This window comes from Bubalus bubalis, chromosome 15, assembly GCF_019923935.1.
Source record: "Bubalus bubalis isolate 160015118507 breed Murrah chromosome 15, NDDB_SH_1, whole genome shotgun sequence".
NCBI classification, from domain to species: Eukaryota; Metazoa; Chordata; class Mammalia; order Artiodactyla; family Bovidae; genus Bubalus; species Bubalus bubalis.
Window position 1 is genome coordinate 9799783 of NC_059171.1, and position 18583 is coordinate 9818365.

Consider the following 18583-nt stretch of genomic DNA (forward strand, 5'->3'; position numbering starts at 1 on the left):
ATCAGGGCTGTAAATTGCCTGGCACATAATGAGCACTCAATGAGTGATGATTGCTAATATTTTCATTATGTTTATCAGTCAGTGCTGAGTTAAAGTAACATCTGTTCTAGCAAATCTTTGCTGACCCTCCTCTTTTACATCGAATGCCTTACTTACGGATTCTCCTCACGCTCTGGGCACACATCTCATTGCATCATGTTCTAAGCTTTTGTTTTCTTGCAGCTTCCTCTACACAACTGGAAAACCTCTTGAGGACAAGCAAATATCCTTTACTTCCAAATCTAGAGCATCTAGCAGAGTGCCCAGGACATTATAAGGTTTTCAGTAATTGTGTTTAACTTGTTCAATTAATGACTAGAATACAAAAGAAAATAATTACCACCTCTACCATACCTTTTAGAACTGGAGTACTATTAGCAAAGAAAGGGTAGTGATTGGAATAAGTGCTACTCAAAATAAAAATGATATTCTGTAATTTCAAAGGCAAAGTAATGCTAAAGAATGATTTCTTCATTTTTAGCATTCTCAAGTTGCTTTAAAAACCTGAAAAGTGACTGTTCCTTTTTCCAGTGATTCCAGTAGTTATTCTGATACATTAAACAACATTTTATTGTGTAACGGCCAGGCACACTGTTCTATGTGTTGGAGATGTAACAATGAAAAAAAAAGTCCATCCCCTAGAGGAGCTTACATTCTGATGGGAAGAAAGAGCCAAATAACTTCAATGAATATATTATATAAGGTATAACATATGTGCTGTGCTTAATCGTTCAGTCGTGTCCAACTCTTCGCGACCCCATGGGCTGTAGCCCACCCGGTTCCTCTGTCCATGGGGATTCTTCAGGCATGAATACTGGAGTGCGTTGCCATGACCTCCTTCAGGGGATCTTCCCAACCCAGGGATCGAACCAGGTCTCCCACACTGCAGGCAGATTCACTACCATCTGAGCCACCAGGGAATAGGAGTAGATGCTATAGGGAAAAAATAAAGCACAATAAGGAAATGGTAAGGATTTCCTGTTTAAGGAAATCTGGTTCTGTTATGAGACAATAATTGAGGAAAAACTGAATTAAGCAAAGAAATAAAAAATGTGTATCAGTCTCTTAAACACTTTTACACTTAATTCTAAAATTTTCCAGGAATGAAGTCAACCACAAACTAGGAAAGCAATTTTGTCATCCCAATCAATTGAAAGGGGATTACTTCAGATGCATACAGTAGCATAATAAGCAGAGATTTCAACTCAAGCACTAATTGGTTTCAGCCATGACCTTGCAGGAACACACTGAAATCTATTTATAATAGCTATGGCAGTGACTCTGTGACTTAAAAGCTGTGGCTCATGTGGCCTACAACCCTTTTATGCCATAAGCTTCTTTTACCTCTTCAAAAAAACCTGAGCCCTGACCCACATTGGCTAGGTTACTTGACCTAGCATTTCATTTACTTGACCATTAAAGTTAGTAAGACTCCACACCATCTAACTTTGAATAACTTAAAGTTGACCAGTTCCTGCATCTTTGTTGATACTGCCTGTATCCTATATCCTAAGGCTGCATGGCTACAATAATAGTGAAAGGATATCCTAGCCTGGTGTTTCTCACTCTGACCATTTGGTCACAACATCCAAAGTTTTTCTATTGACCTAAATTTGTTTTTGAAAACAAATCTCAAGCTCATATTAATGCAGTCATTTCAAATTATCTAAATTAACTCTTTCACATTTTAAAACGTCTATACATTGTATATGAAAGTGAACTGTTAGTTTCTCGGTCATGTCCTACTTTTTGCCACCCCATGGACTGTAGTCCGCTAGGCTCCTCTGTCCATGGAATTCTCCAGGTAAGACTACTGGAGTGATTAGCTGTTCCCTTCTCCAGGGGATCTTCCCAACTCAGGAATTGAGCTCAAGTATCCTACACTGCAGGCAGATTCTTTACCATTTGAGCCACCAGGGAAATCCATACTTCATACGTATACATATAAAAGTATATGCATATATTTACATATATGCTGAAAAACCAGTATAATCTTTTCTAAGCAAAATAAAATGAAATACAATTTTTCTAGCCATATCCGTTATTAGACATACTTGCAATATGTTTGTAGGAACTTGAATAAGTGAAAAGGACTCTCTAACTTCTTTCTGAGAATATTTGAAGTAAACCAATGTTACCCAGATAGTTAAGTAGTATTTCAAACTGATTAGTATGTAAATAAATTGGTGGAGAAACTACCTCAGTTGAATTTGCATCTTATTTTGCATATTAGTAAAAATGTCTGACATAAGTGGATACTGAAATGGATAATACAAGTTAACATTTCTAAATTTTGGGGGGAGCGTGTCTGTCAATACTATAGCAGGCTTTATAATAAACTCACATCTTAAAATAGATATAATTGATTAGTTATTACTATAGCTAAAAGTTGGTATAGCTATATTAGTTCTTCCACACAACCTTAGAAATACATGCAGACCTTTATTAATTTAACATGCAAAAATACTGATTGCAAATATCTGAAATGTACATATTTTTAGAGAGGCCCCAAATTCCATGTGCACATAGATGACATAAAAATATTTAATTAAATTATTTAAAGAAGTTCTTCTCATCATTAGTCACCAGTCACCTTACTACTATCTTTTCCATCTTCCTAAACAAACAAATAGTTTAAGAATATACTTATATGTTAATGAGTTGGAGGGGGTGGACAGGGAGAGGGGATGGCTTAAATTATAAAAAGAATTGCCTTAATTCTTTGATTGAATATTTATGTGCAACACGGTTTTATTCAAGTTGAAAATTTTTTCTACTATTACAATAATATGTAAGGTCAGTATCATTTTCTACCATATTTAGTGATATATAAGGCTGTTTTAATTGTTAATTGGCTTGGCTCTTCTGTGATGTAATAATAACCAGATAACTGTTTCCCAAATTTGTCTGGTCAGAAGGATCACTAGACCACAGTTCAGACCTATTAGTTCAAGACTTCCAGGGGTGAGGTATAAGTTTCTAACAAGATAATGAGACACAGCTTCTAATCTTTAGGCAAATCAGGAAAAATCTGATTAAGTAATTTATGAATTACAAAAAAAGACTGAGAATCGTCATTTCTCAATTGTGCAAATAACTTCTTACAGTTCTTTCCTGTAAGAAATGCTTTATTCTCAAATTTAGAATCAAGAGTAAATATTATGGTCATGAGGGGGAGGGAAGTGGAAGGATGGATAAATTAGAGGCTTGGGATTGACATATTTACATCACTATATATAAAATAGATAGCTAATAAGGACCTACTGTATAGCATGGAGAACTTTACTTCTATAGTAATGACCTCACGGGGAAAGATTCTAAAAAAAATGGATATCTGTATAACTGATTCACTTTGCTGTCCAGCAGAAAATAACAGGAGAAGGCACTGGCGACCCACTCCAGTCTCTTGCCTGGAAAATCCCATGGACGGAGGAGCCTGGTAGGCTGCGGTCCATGGGGTCGCGAAGAGTCGGACACGACTGAGCGACTTCACTTTCACTTTCATGCATTGGAGGAGGAAATGGCAACCCACTCCAGAATTCTTGCCTCGAGAGTCCCAGGGACGGAGGAGCCTGGTGGGTTGCCGTCTATGGGGTCGCACAGAGTTGGACATGACTGAAGCGACTTAGCAGCAGCAGCAGCAGAAAATAACAACATTGTAAATCAACTATACTCCAATAAAAACTTTATAAAAAGAGTAAATGTGATAACAAAATGGATTAAAGACTTGAGTTTAGAACTGAAATAATAAAACTCTTAGAAGAAAACATAATCAGTATGCTCTAGATAACTCTCCTCAGGCAAGAGAAACAAAACCAAAAATAAAGAAATATGGTTACATCAAACTAAAAAAACTGTGCAGCAAAGGAAGCCATCAACAAAGTGAGAAGACAACCTACCAAATGGGAGAGTATAATGGTAAATTCCATATCTGTTGAGCAGTTAATATCCAAAATATATAAAGAACTTATACAACTCAACAACTAAAACAAACCTAATTTTAAAAATGGGCAAAGGACGTGACATTTTTCCAAAGAAGATGTATATATGGCACATGTAAAGATGTTCGGCATCACCAATTATTATGGAAATGCAAATCAAAACCACCATTAGATATTACCTCATACTGTTAGAATGGTCGTTATCAAAAAAGTTAAGAAATAACTAGTGTTGGCAAGAATGTAGATAAAAGGGAAGCCTCATACTCTATTAGTGGGGCTGTAAATTGGTACAGCTGCTGTGGAAGACAGTACAGAGAATTCTCAAAAAATTAAGACTAGAACTACTATATGATTGAACTTTTCTACTCTGGGGTATTTATCTAAAGAATGTGAAGCCTAATGTGCACCCCATGTTCACAGGGCTCCCATGTTCATTTCAGCAATATTTACAATAGCCAAGAAATTGAAACAATTTAAGTGATCATCAACAGATGAATGGATAAAGACTATGTGATGTAAGTGTATACACACACACACACACACACAATGAAGTACTACTCAGCCATAAAGAAGAATAAAATTTTGCCATTTACAGGAATGTGGATAAACCTGGAAGGTATCATGCAAAGTGAAATAAGTCAGAAGAAGAAAAGCAAATACCATATGATCTCACTCATCTGTGGAATAAAAAAAAAATAACTAATAAAATAAAAAAATAAAAACAAACACCTAGATACTGAGAACAGACTAGTGGTTATCAGAGAGGAAAGGGCAGGGGGCAGGGAAGGCAAAATGGTAAAGGGGATCAACTGTATGGAGAGGAATGGGATCTAGATGTTGGGTGCTGAACACATGGTAGAGTATACAGCAGTAGAAATAGAATGCCATCTTCATAAAATGCTATTTTAAAACCTCAAGAAATTAAAATTTAAAAAGAGTCAATGTAATTATCATTGAATCTACAGTGGTGGCAAGAAAAAAATATATCATTCCAACAAATGGCATCACAGTTTCCCCAAAATTTAGTGTTTAGAAGTAAAGATACTGCCTTCCGTCTGGATGCAGCAGTCTGGTGAGCTGAGATGGGTGCATATGAGCACAGCCAGGAGCCAGCAGGGAAGAAGCAGTCGGAGGGGAGGTGCTTACTGCTCAGAGTATGCTGCTGGCGGTACCACCAGCTCTCAGTGCTGCCGGGGACCCCCAGCCCACCTCACCTGCCAAGGCCCACAGGCTGTGGTACAAGTCCAGTTCAGTTCAGTCGTGCAGTCGTGTCCGACTCTTTGCAGCCCCACAGACTGCAGCACGCCAAGCCTCCCTGTCCATCACCAACCCCCAGAGTTTACTCAAACTCATGTCCATTGGGTCGGTGATGCCATCCAACCATCTCATCCTCTGTCATCCCCTTCTCCTCCCGCCTTCAATCTTTCCCAGCATCAGGGTCTTTTCAAATGAGTCGGCTCTTCGCATGAGGTGGCCAAAGCTGAGGTGTTTCAGCTTCAGCATCAGTCCTTCCAATGAACACTCAGGATTGATCTCCTTTAGGATGGACTGGTTGGATTTCCTTGCAGTCCAAAGGACACTCAAGAGTCTTCTCCAACACTGTGATTCAAAAGCATCAATTCTTCGGTGCTCAGCTTTCCTTACAGTCCAACTCTCACATCCATACACGACTACTGGAAAAACCATAGCCTTGACAAGATGGACCTTTGTTGGCAAAGTAATGTCCAAGCGAGGTTATATCATACATCCATTGGTGTGCACTGCAGTGCCCCCAAACACCCAGGTCCTAGGGGTGCTACCCATGCAAGCCTGTCCACCATGGTGTCAACTGGCTCAGGTTTGCTTGAAGCCTTCAGTTGGTTGCGAGGAGCACGCTGGACACCACCATGGGGCCCTGAGGGTCCTGGATTCCTCCTTGGTTGGTAAAGATTCTACATAAAAATTCTTTGAGGTCCTCATCGATCCACTCCATAAAGCTATCAGAAGAAACCTTGGCATCCAGTGGATCACCAAACCAGTCCACAAACACAGGGGCGTGTGGAGGCAGACATCTGAAGGCAGAAAGTGTCCCAGCCTGGGCAGGGGCCGCAAATTCTGCCACATGCCTGGTGGTTCTCACCGTGCAGCTTGGAGAAGTTGCAGTCCTCTCAACTTCACCACTACTGCTAATACTAGTAGTGTTTGTAAAATTCCTGCCTAATGAACAACTTAGGACATTCTTGTCCTTAAAAAAAAGGAAAAAAAAAAAAAAAAAAGAAGTAAAAATATCTTGAGGATTCACTTTGAGTGAAACAAAGAGAAACTTTGAGATTAGGAGAGCATGGTAAGAAGACCAAAGAAGGCTTTCCTTTCCTTGAGTCGTGATTCTATCAGAATAAGGTACAAAAGAAAAATGCCATTTTTCTTTTAGTAAAATAATATTGCAATGTTTTGTTTACTCATTGTTCAAAGAGGGAATATCTTTGACCTACTTGGTATAATGGAGATCTTTTGAACAGGTGAAAAAAAACCACACGCAAACACAATTGCTAAATAGAGTAAGAATGCTCCTAAAACTAGATAAAATGTATATATTTTTCAAAAATATGCATGAAGATATAAGAGCACTAACAAAGCAGTGGCAACTTGACATCTCAGAGGGAATAAACAGACAGAGGCTCCCTTCAGTCCCTCAAGGAATGTGCTGATTCTCAGGTATGAACTGAGAAGCTGAAAAAAAGTTTTGGATGTCTTATAAGGCTAAAGCTTAAGAATTGGAGTTCAGAATGTATTAAGGAAGCAGGTCACCAATGTAAATACCATACTTTTTATTTGAAACCCCTGATGGTTTTTCCAGTGGTCATGTATGGATGTGAAAGTTGGACTGTGAAGAAAGCTGCTGCTGCTGCTAAGTTGCTTCAGTCGTGTCCAACTCCTAGTGACCCCATGGACTGCAGCCCACCAGGCCCCTCCATCCATGGGATTTTCCAGGCAAGAGTACTGGAGTGAGTTCCCATTGCCTTCTCTGGAAGAAAGCTGAGTGCCTAAGAATTGATGCTTTTGAACTGTGGTGTTGGAGAAGACTCTTGAGAGTCCCTTGGACTGCAAGGAGATCCAACCAGTCCATTCTAAAGGAGATCAGCCCTGGGTGTTCTTTGAAAGGACTGATGCTAAAGCTGAAACTCCAGTACTTTGGCCACCTCATGCGAAGAGTTGACTCATTGGAAAAGACTCTGATGCTGGGAGGGATTGGGGGCAAGAGGAGAAGGGGACGACAGAGGATGAGATGGCTGGATGGCATCACTGACTTGATAGATGTGAGTCTGAGTGAACTCTGGGAGTTGGTGATGGACAGGGAGGCCTGGCATGCTGCAATTCATGGGGTTGCAAAGAGTCGGACATGACTGAACTGAACTGAGGGTTATACTCTAGAAATAAAGACAAACTAAAACATGCTGGGGCCTAAAAAAATTTTAAATTGTTTTTAAGTCAACATAATTCCTGATTTGATTGAGAGGATCTTCTTGATCTGATTGACACAAGTAGCATAAATATTCTGGAGGATGCTAGTACAGCCAAAGATTTCATTTGCCTCTACAAATATTCATATGTAACGTTCATCATTAAATTACAAGGGATACCAAGAGACAAGACCTAATGATCAAACACAAACAAGCAAAAAAAAAGCATACAAATAAAACAGCAGAAATAGACTCACAGGTGATTTAGATATTGAGATATTCAAAGTAACAGACCCTAATTCTTAAGATCTATGATTTTATCCTCAATATTTAGATGACAAAATGAAGATTTTCAGCAGAAAAGTAAAAATTCTGTTTTCAAAAAAAAAAATGTTAATTTTCAAATTGAGAAATACAACTGAAAATAAGAATGCAATAAATGAAAGTAGCTGGACCCAGGAGAGAAAACAACAACCAGTAGTTTGAACAGAAGAGCTTAACATAGAGAATAGTTAACTAGACATAAATTTATTAAGTAACTGAAAGAGTAGGATAAAATCTCTAAAATAACACAGAGTAGGAACTTCAGTTAGTCATTACCACACCTACAGCAGAAATAAGGAAACCAAGGGAAGACACCGACATTCCTAAAACTTAGAAACCTGAAGGAAGAGCCCCATGAAGCTGAAATGTGTTGGTGTTCTTGAGATTGTGACTTAATCTCCGAGATTCTGTTGTCTCAGAGCAACAGATGAGCAAACTGGATTCAGCCGTTGCTACAGGAAGGCGTTTCAAGAAGTATGGCTGGAGGTAATGCTCAAATGATGTGCTAGGAGAAAGAAATCTCATAGGAAACTCACAGGACATTAAGAGTGAAAAACAAGTTCCTTATTCCTCCTCCAATCTTGCATGTTCCTCTAGCATTTCCTCTTGTTAGATGCTAGTGTAGAACCAGCTGACAAAACAGAAACGTGGTTTATAGTGTCCTGGTTCAGCATCAAGAAGCAGAATACAGAAGAGTGGGCTTGAAGCCAACAGGCAATAAATAATATAATTACTGACACAGTAGATTTAACAGCAGGTTAAACTCAGTAAAGAGAGCACTTGTTATTTGGAAGATGGGACAGAAAAAAATATCTAGACTAAAGCTGTAGAGAAAAAAGAGATAATACAGAAATCGGATAAATTAAGAGTTCTAATATGCATGCAGTTGAGTCCCAGAAAGGGAAGAGAGAGAATGGAAGCAAAGCAATATTTGAAGCATAATGACTGATGATTCCTGCCCCCTCCCTCCAAAAAAAAAGATGGCAAGGCACAGATTAAAGAAACCTGATAAACACTGAGAAAAGCATATGTAGAGATAGTACACGTGTGTGTGAGTGCTCAGTCGTGTCTGACTCTCTGTGACCCCATGGACTGTAGTCCTCCAGGCTCCTCTGTCTATAGGATTCTCCAGGCAAGAATACTGGAGTGGGTTGCCATGCCCTCCTCCAGGGGATCTTCCAGATCTAGGAATCGAACCCATATCTCCCGCATCTCCTTTGTAGGCAGATGGATTCTCTACCACTGAGCCACCTGGGAAACCCCAGGGATAGTAGGGTGAAACCAAAAATCAAAGATAAGAAAAAACATTTTTTAGCATTCTTATACAGGGAAAAATAATCAGATTTTTTCTGTTCTTTTTCTTCCTATAACTAATAAATAATTCTCATCTTATTGATTGTCATCACCAGTCACTCACTTACCTGTCACTAAAATGTGCTTTATATTTCCTTTTCACTTATCCAACTTATCATAAATCCATTTCTTGATTGTTCCACTGTATATTGGAAATATATTCTGTCAATGTTCATCACTATTCCTCTACTCTCAGCTGCCATTATCTCTAAGTCATAGTATAGGTAGAACTTGGAGATATTGCAGATTCAGTTCCAGAACACCACAATAAAGTGAATATCACAATAAGGAAAATCACATGAGTTTTTTTGTTTCCCAGTGCATCTTAAAATTATGTTTATACTGTATTATATTTTGTGTGTGTTAGTTGCTCAGTTGTGTCTGACTCTTTACGACCCCATGGACTGTAACCTCCCAGGGTCCTCTATCCATGGAATTCTCCAGGCAGGAATACTGGAGTGGGTGGCCATTCCCTTCTCCAGGGGATCTTCCCAACCAAGGGATCGAACCTTGGTTGTGGGGTCTCCCACATTCTTCATGTAAGAAAGCTTTCTTATCTCTTCTTGCTATTCTTTGGAACTCTGCATTCAGCTGGGTGTTTTCCTTTTCTCCTTTGCCTTTCACTACTCTTCTTTTCTCGGCTATTTGTAAGGCCTCCTCAGATAACCATTTTGCCTTTTTGCATTTCTTTTTTGGGGGGAAGGTTTTGATCACCACCTCCTGTACAATGTTACAAACCTCTGTCCATAATTCTTCAGGCACTCTATCATATATAATGCCTTGAATCCATTTGTCACCTCCACTGTACAGTCATAAGCAAAATGATTTAGGCCATACTTGAATGGCCTAGTGGTTTTCCCTACTTTCTTCAATTTAGGTCTGAATTTTGTAACAAGAAGTTCATGAACTGAGCCATGGTCAGCTCCTAGTCTTGTTTTTGCTGGTTCTTGTTTTTGTTGACTGTATAGAGCTTCTCCATCTCCAGCTGCAAAAAATATATAATTAGTCTGATTTTGGTATTTACCATCTGGTGATGTCCATGTGCAGAGTCGTCTCTTGTGTTTTTAGAAGAGAGTATTTGCCATAACCAGCACATTCTCTTGGCAAAACTCTGTTAGCCTTTGTCCTGTTTCATTCTGTACTCCAAGGCCAAACTTACCTTACTACAGGTATCTCTTGACTTCCTCTTTTGCATTTCAGTTCCCTACATTAAAAAGGACATCTTTTTTGGGTGTTAGTTCTAAAAGGTCTTGTAGGTCATCATAGAACCATTCAACTTCAGCTTCTTCAGTATTTCTGGTTGGGGCATAGACTTGGATTACTGTGATATTGAATGGTTTGCCTTGGAAATGAACCAAGATCATTCTGTCATTTTTGAGATTACACCCAAGTACTGCATTTTGGACTCTTTTGTTGACTATGAGGGCTACTTCATTTCTTCTAAGGGATTCTTGCCCACAGTAGTAGATATAATGGTCATCTGAATTAAATTCTTCCATTCCTGTCCATTTTATTTCACTGATTCCTAAAATGTCAATGTTCACTCTTGTCATCTCCTGTTTGACCACATCCAATTTACCTTGATTCATGGACCTAACATTCCAGGCTCTGATGAAATATTGTTCTTTACAGCATCGGACTTTACTTTCAACACCAGACACACCCACAACTGGACATAATTTCCACTGTGACTCAAGCAGCCTATTGGACACCTACTGACGTGGGGGGTTCATTTTCCAGTATCATATCTTTTTGTCTTTTCATATTGTTCATGGGGTTCTCAATGCAAGAATACTGAAGTGCCTTGCCATTCCCTTCACCAGTGGACCACGTTTTGTCAGAATTCTCCACCATGATCCATCTGTCTTGGGTGGCCCTACATGGCATGGCTCACAGTATCATTGAATTAGGAAAGATTGTGGTCCATTTGATCAGTTTGGTTAGTTTTCTGTGATTGGGGTTTTCATTTTGTCTGTCCTCCGATGGATGAGGGTAAGAAGTTTGTGTAAGCTTCCTGTTGGGAGGGACTAGCCGTGGGGAAAACTGGGCACATAAAATACAGAAACTGTACAGACTAATGGAAGTAGAAGCTATTAAGAAGAGGTGGCAAGAATACACAGAAAAACTTTACAAAAACAATATTAATAATCTGGATAACCACAATTATGTGATTACTCACCCAGAGCCAGACATCCTGGAGTGTGAAGTCAAGTGGGTCTTAAGAAGCATCACTACAAACAAAGCTAGTGGAGGTGATGGAATTTCAGCTGAACTATTTCAAATCCTAAAAGATGATGTTGTTAAAGTGTTGCATTCAATACGCCAGCAAATTTGGAAAACTCAGCAGTGGCCACAGGACTGGAAAAGGTTAGTTTTCATTCCAATCCCAAAGAAAGCCAATGCCAAAGAATGTTCAAACTACCACACAGTTACACTTGTTTCACATGCTAGCAAAGTAATATTCAAAATCCTTCTAGCTAGGCTTCAACAGTACATGAACTGAGAACTCCCAGATGTTCAAGCTGGATTTAGAAAAGGCAGAGGAGAAAGAGATCAAATTGCCAACATCTGCTGGATCATAGAAAGGCTAGAGAATTTAAAAAAAAAATCTGCTTCTGTTTCACTGACTATGCTAAATCCTTTGACATAAATCACAGGAGTATCTTTCTTAATGTCTCTTCCAGAATAACAGAAATAAAAACAAAATAAACAAATGGGACCTAGTTAACTCAAAAGACTTTGCACAGGGAAGGAAACAATAAACAAAAAGACAATCCTAAGATTGAAAAAAATCATTTGCAAATGATGTGACCAACAAGGGATTAGTCTCCAAAATTTACAAATAGCTCATGAGGCTTAACATCATCAAAAGAAACAACCCAGGCAAAAAATGAACAGATGATCTAAAAAGACGTTTCTCTAAAGAAGACATACAGATGGCCAAGAGGTACATGAAAAGATGCTCAACATAACTATTAGAGATATGCAAATCAAAACTTCAATAGCCACACCAGTGAAAATGGCCATCATCAAAAAGTCTGCAAACAAGAAATACTAGAGAGGATGTGAAGACAAGGGAACTCTCCTATACTGTTGGTGGGAATGTAAATTGATACAGCCACTATGGAGAACAATACAGAAGTTCCTTAAAAAAACTAAAAATAAATCTAACATATGACCCCGCAATCCCAGTCTTGGGCACCTACCCAGAGAAAAACTGATCTGAGATGATGCCTGCACTCCAATGTTCATTGCAACACTGTTTACAATAGCCAAGACATGGAAGGAACCTAAATGTCCATTGAAAAGGCTATAGATAAGGAACACATATACAACGGAATATTACTTAGTCACTAAAAAGAATGAAATAATGCCATTTGCAGCAACATGGATAGGCCTGGAGATTGTGATCCTGAGGGAAGTAAATCAGACAAAGAAGGAGACCTATATCATCACTTATATGTAAAATTTAAAGAGAAATGAGAGGCTTCCCAGGTGGCATTAGTGGTAACCAATCTACCTGCCAGTGCCAGAGACATGAGAGACTTGGGTTCAATCCCTGGGTCAGGAAGATCCCCTGAATTAGGGCATGACAACCCACTCCAGTATTCTTGCCTGGAGAATCCCACGGACAGAGGAGCCTGGTGGGCTATAGTCCATAGTGTCGCAAAGAGTCTGACAAGACTGAAGCAACTTAGTACACACATAAAGAGAAATGATACAAATGAACTTATTTGCAAAACAGAAACAGACACTTGACAGACTTAGAGAATGAGCTTATGGTTGTCAGAGGGAAGGATGGGAGGAAGGGATAATTAGGGAGATTGGAATCCATGAAGAGGAACTAAAATGCCTCTTGATGAAAGTGAAAGTGGAGAGTGAAAAAGTTGGCTTAAAGCTCAACATTCAGAAAACGAAGATCATGGCATCCAGTCCCTTCACTTCATGGGAAATAGATGGGGAAACAGTGGAAACAGTGTCAGACTTTATTTTGGGGGGCTCCAAAATCACTGCAGATGGTGACTGCAGCCATGAAATTAAAAGACCCTTACTCCTTGGAAGGAAAGTTATGACCAACCTAGATAGCATATTGAAAAGCAGAGACATTACTTTGCCAACAAAGGTCTGTCTAGTCAAGGCTATGGTTTTTCCTGTGGTCATGTATGGATGTGAGAGTTGGACTGTGAAGAAGGCTGAGCACCAAAGAATTGATGCTTTTGAACTGTGGTGTTGGAGAAGACTCTTGAGAGTCCTTTGGACTGCAAGGAGATCCAACCAGTCCATTCTGAAGGAGATCAGCCCTGGGATTTCTTTGGAAGGAATGATGCTAAAGCTGAAACTCCAGTACTTTGGTCACCTCATGCAAAGAGTTGGCTCATTGGAAAAGACTTTGATGCTGGGAGGGATTGGGGGCAGGAGGAGAAGGGGACGACAGAGGATGAGATGGCTGGATGGCATCACTGACTCGATGGACGTGAGTCTGAGTGAACTCCGGGAGTTGGTGATGGACAGGGAGGCCTGGCGTGCTGTGATTCATGGGGTCGCAAAGAGTCGGACAAGACTGAGCGACTGAACTGATGTATACATTGCTATATTTCAAATGGATAACCAAGAAGGACCTACTGTATAGCACTGGGAACTCTGCTCAATATTACGAGGCAGATTGGGTGGGAAAGGAGTATGGGGGAGAATGGATACATGTAAATGTGTGGCTGAGACCCTTTGCAATCCACCTAAAACTATCACAACATTGGTAATCAGCTATGCTGTGCTGTGCTTAGTCTCTCAGTCATGTCTGACTCTGTGACCCCATGGACTGCACCCCGCCAGGCTCCTCTGTCCATGGGGATTCTCCAAGCAAGAATACTGGTGTGGGTTGTCATGCCCTCCTCCAGGGGATCTTCCTGACCCAGGGATTGAACCCAGGTCTCCAGCATTGCAGGCAGAGTCTACTGTCTGAGCCATCAGAGAAGCCCATGAATACTGGAGTGGGCAGCCTACGCCTTCTCCAGGAGATCTTCCCAACTCAGGAATTGAACTGGGTTCTCCTAATAATCAGCTATGAAAGAAAGAAAGTGAAAGTTAGTCACACAGTCATGTCCGACTCTTTGTGATCCCATGGACTGTAGCCCACCAGGCTCCTTAGTCCATGGGATTTTCCAGGCAAGAGTACGGGAGTGGGTTGCCATTTCCTTCTCCAGGGGATCTTCCCAACCCAGGGATCAAACCCAGGTCTCCTGCATTGCAGGTGGATTCTTTACCATCTGAACCTATACTCCAATACAAAATAAACCCTTTTTTTAAAAAATAAATATTGAGTGCATCTGTGGTAGTGTGTCATTTAAGGCCTCTGTTTCCTTTTTGGCTTTCTGTCTGGATGATCTGTCCATTGATGAGAGTGGAACATTAAAGCCCCCACTATTATTATATTACTGTTGATTTCTCTTTTTATGGCTGCTGGCATTTGGCTTATATATTGAAGTTCTCCTATGTTGGGTGCATATATAATTACAATTGCTATATTTTCTTCTTGGATTCATCCTTTGATCATTATGTAGTGTCTGTCTTTGTCTCTAACATTCTTTATTTTATAGTGTATTTTGTCTGAGTATCGTTTTTGATTTTCATTTGCATGGAATGCCTTTTTCCATCCTCTCACTTTCAGTCTGTATGTGCCTCTGGCTCTGAGTTGAGACTCTTGTAGACAGCACATATTCATGTCTTGTTCTTGAATCTATTCAGCCAGTCTGTCTTTTGAAGCATTTAATCCATTTATGTTTAAGGTAATTATTGATATGAATGTCTTATTGCCATTTTGTTAATTGTTTTGGATTTGTTTTTGAGGATCTTTTTTCTCCCCTTCCTCTTTCGTTCTCTTGTGGTTTGATGTCTATCTTTCGTAATGTGTTTAGGTTACTTTTTTTGTTGTGTGTATCTATTATAGGTTTTTGGTTTGTGGTTCCTATGGGATATAGTAGTTTATCTATATGCTACTATATAGTAGTAGATATATAGTAGTATATCTATAACAGATGGGATGCAGTAATACTATATCTCATTTGGCATAGTAGTCTATAGATAAACAAGGTTTTTTTAAGTTGTTGATCTAAGTAATTTCAAATGCATTTCCAATATTCTGCATTTTTATCCTCCTCTTCTCATGATTGCTGGTTTTGATATCATATTTGTGTGTGGAGGATTTCATATCTTTCCTTTATGGTAATACCAGTGAGCCTCACCATTTGTAATTTTCTAGATTCTGGTTGTGGCCTCTTCTTTTTCTTTCTAGAGAAGTTCTTTTAGGATTTGTTATAATGCTGATTTGGTGGTGCTGAATCCTCTTAACTTTTACTTGTCTGTGAAACTGTTGACTTCTTCGTCGAATCTGAATGATAGCTTTGCTGAAAGGATTATTCTTGGTTGTGGGTTTTCTCCTTTTATCACTTTAAATATATCTTGCCACTTTTTTCTGGCCTGCAGAGTTTCTGCTGAAAAATCAGATGATAACCTTATGGGGGTTCCCTTGTATGTTATTTGTTGGTTTTTCCCTTGTTGCCTTTAATATTTTCTTTTTCACTTTTTTCAGTTGGTTAATCTGTGCCTCAATGTTTTCCTCCTTAAGTTAATGTTGTATTGGACCCTCTACGCTTCCTGGACTTCCGTGAGTGCTTCCTTTCTCTTGTTATGAAAGTTTTCAACTATAATCTCTTCAGATGTTTTCTCAAGCTCTTTCTCTTGCTTCTCCTTCTGGTACCCCTGTGATGTGACTGTTGGCATGTTTAATGTTCTCTCAGAGGTCATTGGAGAAGGAAATGGCAACCCACTCCAGTGTTCTTACCTGGAGAATCCCAGGGACGGGGGAACCTGGTGGGCTGCTGTCTATGGGGTCACACAGAGTCGGACACAACTGACGCGACTTAGCAGCAGCAGCGGCAGCAGAGGTAGGTCTCTGAGACCATTCTCATTTCTTTCAACATTATTTTTTCTTTGTTCTGTTCTGTAGCAGTGATTTCCACCATTCTGTCTTCCATCTCATTTATTCTCCTGCCTTAATTATTCTGCCATTGATTACTTCTAGCGTATTTTTCTGGAGAAGGAAATGGCAACCCACTCCAGTGTTCTTGCCTGGAGAATCCCAGGGACGGGGGGTCGCACAGAGTTGGACACGACTGAAGTGACTTAGCAGCAGCAGCAGCATATTTTTCATTCCCGTTACTATATTATTCATTGCTGTTTGTTCTTAAATCTTCTAGCTCTTTGTTAAACATTTCTTGTAACATCTTGGTCTGTGCCTCTGTTCTTTTTCTGAAATCTTGGATAATCTTTACTATCATTACTTTGTATTCTTTCTCAGGTATGTTGCCTATCTCTTCTTAATTTGCTATTCATTTGGGTTTTGCCTCATCCCTTTGTCTGAAGCATATTTCTCTGTGATCTCATTTTATCTAATTTTCTCTATTTGTGGACTCCTTCCCACTGGCTGGAGGATCATAGCTCCTCATGTTTCCTGTGTCTGTCCTCTGGTGGGTGAGGCTGGTCCTGAGGCTCATGGAGGCTTCCTGGTGAGAGGGTCTGGGGCCTGCCCACTGTGGCTGGAGCTGGGTCTTGTCCTTCTGATGGGCAGTGCTGTGTCTAAGAGTGTGTTGATAGGTGGCTGTGGGGTTAGGTTGGCTTTAGGCACCCTGTCTGCTGATGGATGGGTCAGTTCCCATCCTGCTGGTTGTCTGGCCTGAGGCATTCTGGCATTGGAGCCTGTAGGCTATTGGGTAGGGCCAGGTCTTGATGCCAAAATGGCCACCTCCGTGAGCGCTCTCGCTGACTGATAGTCTCTGGGGCCTCTGCCACCAGTGTCCTTGCCCTCCACCCCCAGTGAGCCACACCTTCCCTGAGGAAACCCCCCAAGGCTTGTAGGCAGGTCCAGCCCTGGCTCCTGTGGAGTTACTGCTTTGTGCTGGGCCCCAGTCTACGTGAAATCTCAGGTGCGACCCCCCAGGGACGGACTCTCCGTTTCCCGCCGTCCTGTGGAGCTCCTGCACTGAAGTCCCGATGGCCTCAAGTCCAAATGTTTTGGGGACCCTCCTCCTGATGCCAGGCCCTCAGACAGAGGGGCCTGACGTGGGGCTCGGGACTCTCACTTTTGTGGGAGAAACTGCAATATAATTATTTTCCAGCTTTGGGTCACCTACCCGGCTGGTATGAGATATGACTATGTCACAAAAGCGCCCTTCCTGCATTGTGGTCTTTGAGTGTAAAATATCTTTCTTGGTAGGTTACAGTCATTTCTATGAATGGTTGTTGGGCAGTTGGTGGTGGTTTGGGTGTTTTTGTGAGAGGAGGTGAGCTTAAGTTCTTCTACTCTGCCCTCTTTTCCAGAATTGGGGGTCTGTTTTTTTCTCTGGATGCTTGCTGCTTCTCTCCTCAGTGTGTGCCAGCTGTTAGCCCCTTGATATGGAGTGGGCAGGGACCATGGCTCTTGCACACTTCTGGGAAAAACAGCACAGAGCCTGGCACCTGCTGACAAATTTCCTAGCAGTGGGCATTGTCTGCAGCCTTCCAGGACAGCAGGTGCATGCCTGTGGATTCCTGGGAGCTGGGTCTTGGCACACCCTCCCAGGTCAGTGGGAGGCAGGCCCTGTGCCTGCTCAGGTATCTCCCAGCGCCAGGCATTATCCATGCCCTCCCAGGACAGAAGGGTCAGGGCCTCACCCTCGCTCACAGGTCTCATAGTGCCTGCCTCTGCAGCCCACAGCGGCAGTGGTGACTGGCACCCATCCCTGAAATCGCGCAGGCAATGTCTTGTTCCCCCGGAGGGCTCACAGGAAGCAAGCTCTTACGGTGGCTCCACCCCTCTCCTCGCGGTCTCCCAAATAATGGTGACGTGCGTCTTTGGTGGGCCCAAGAGTCTTCTGAATCTGCCTCAGCTGCCACAGGCCAGCCTCTTCCGGGCCATTTCTGTGCAACCAAAGCTGGTCCTCTCCCTGGGTCTAAAGCCTGAGTTTGAGCACCCACCCCCAACCTGCCGCCCACCGACAAGTGTCTCAGGGTGGGGACCTCAGGCCAGCGGGCCTGACGTTTTGTGCAGATTCCTGTCTGTTTTGCCGTCCACAGACTGGTTGCTGGGCTCTCCCCCTAGCCTTTGAAGCGCCCCCTCCTTCCAGTCTGATCTCCCACCGGTCAGGAGACTCCCCTGGTGCAGGAGCTTTTCCTGCTTCATGGCTCTCTCTCTCCCTGGGGTGCAGGCCCCTTCCTGCCTCCGTCTTTTCCCTTTTCTCCTACTTGGTTACATGGAGGTGTTTTTTTTTTGTTTTTTTTTTTTTTATCTTTTTGGAAGTCTGAGGTCAGCATTTTCTTATCTTTCTTGAAGTCTGAGGTGAGCCTCTGAGGTAGTTCCACTTGAAGTTCTGTTTTTAACCTTTTTGTGGGAGAAAGTGAGCTTCCCTTCCTACTCCATTGTTATCTTGATCCTCCTTTTATTCCTTATATTTC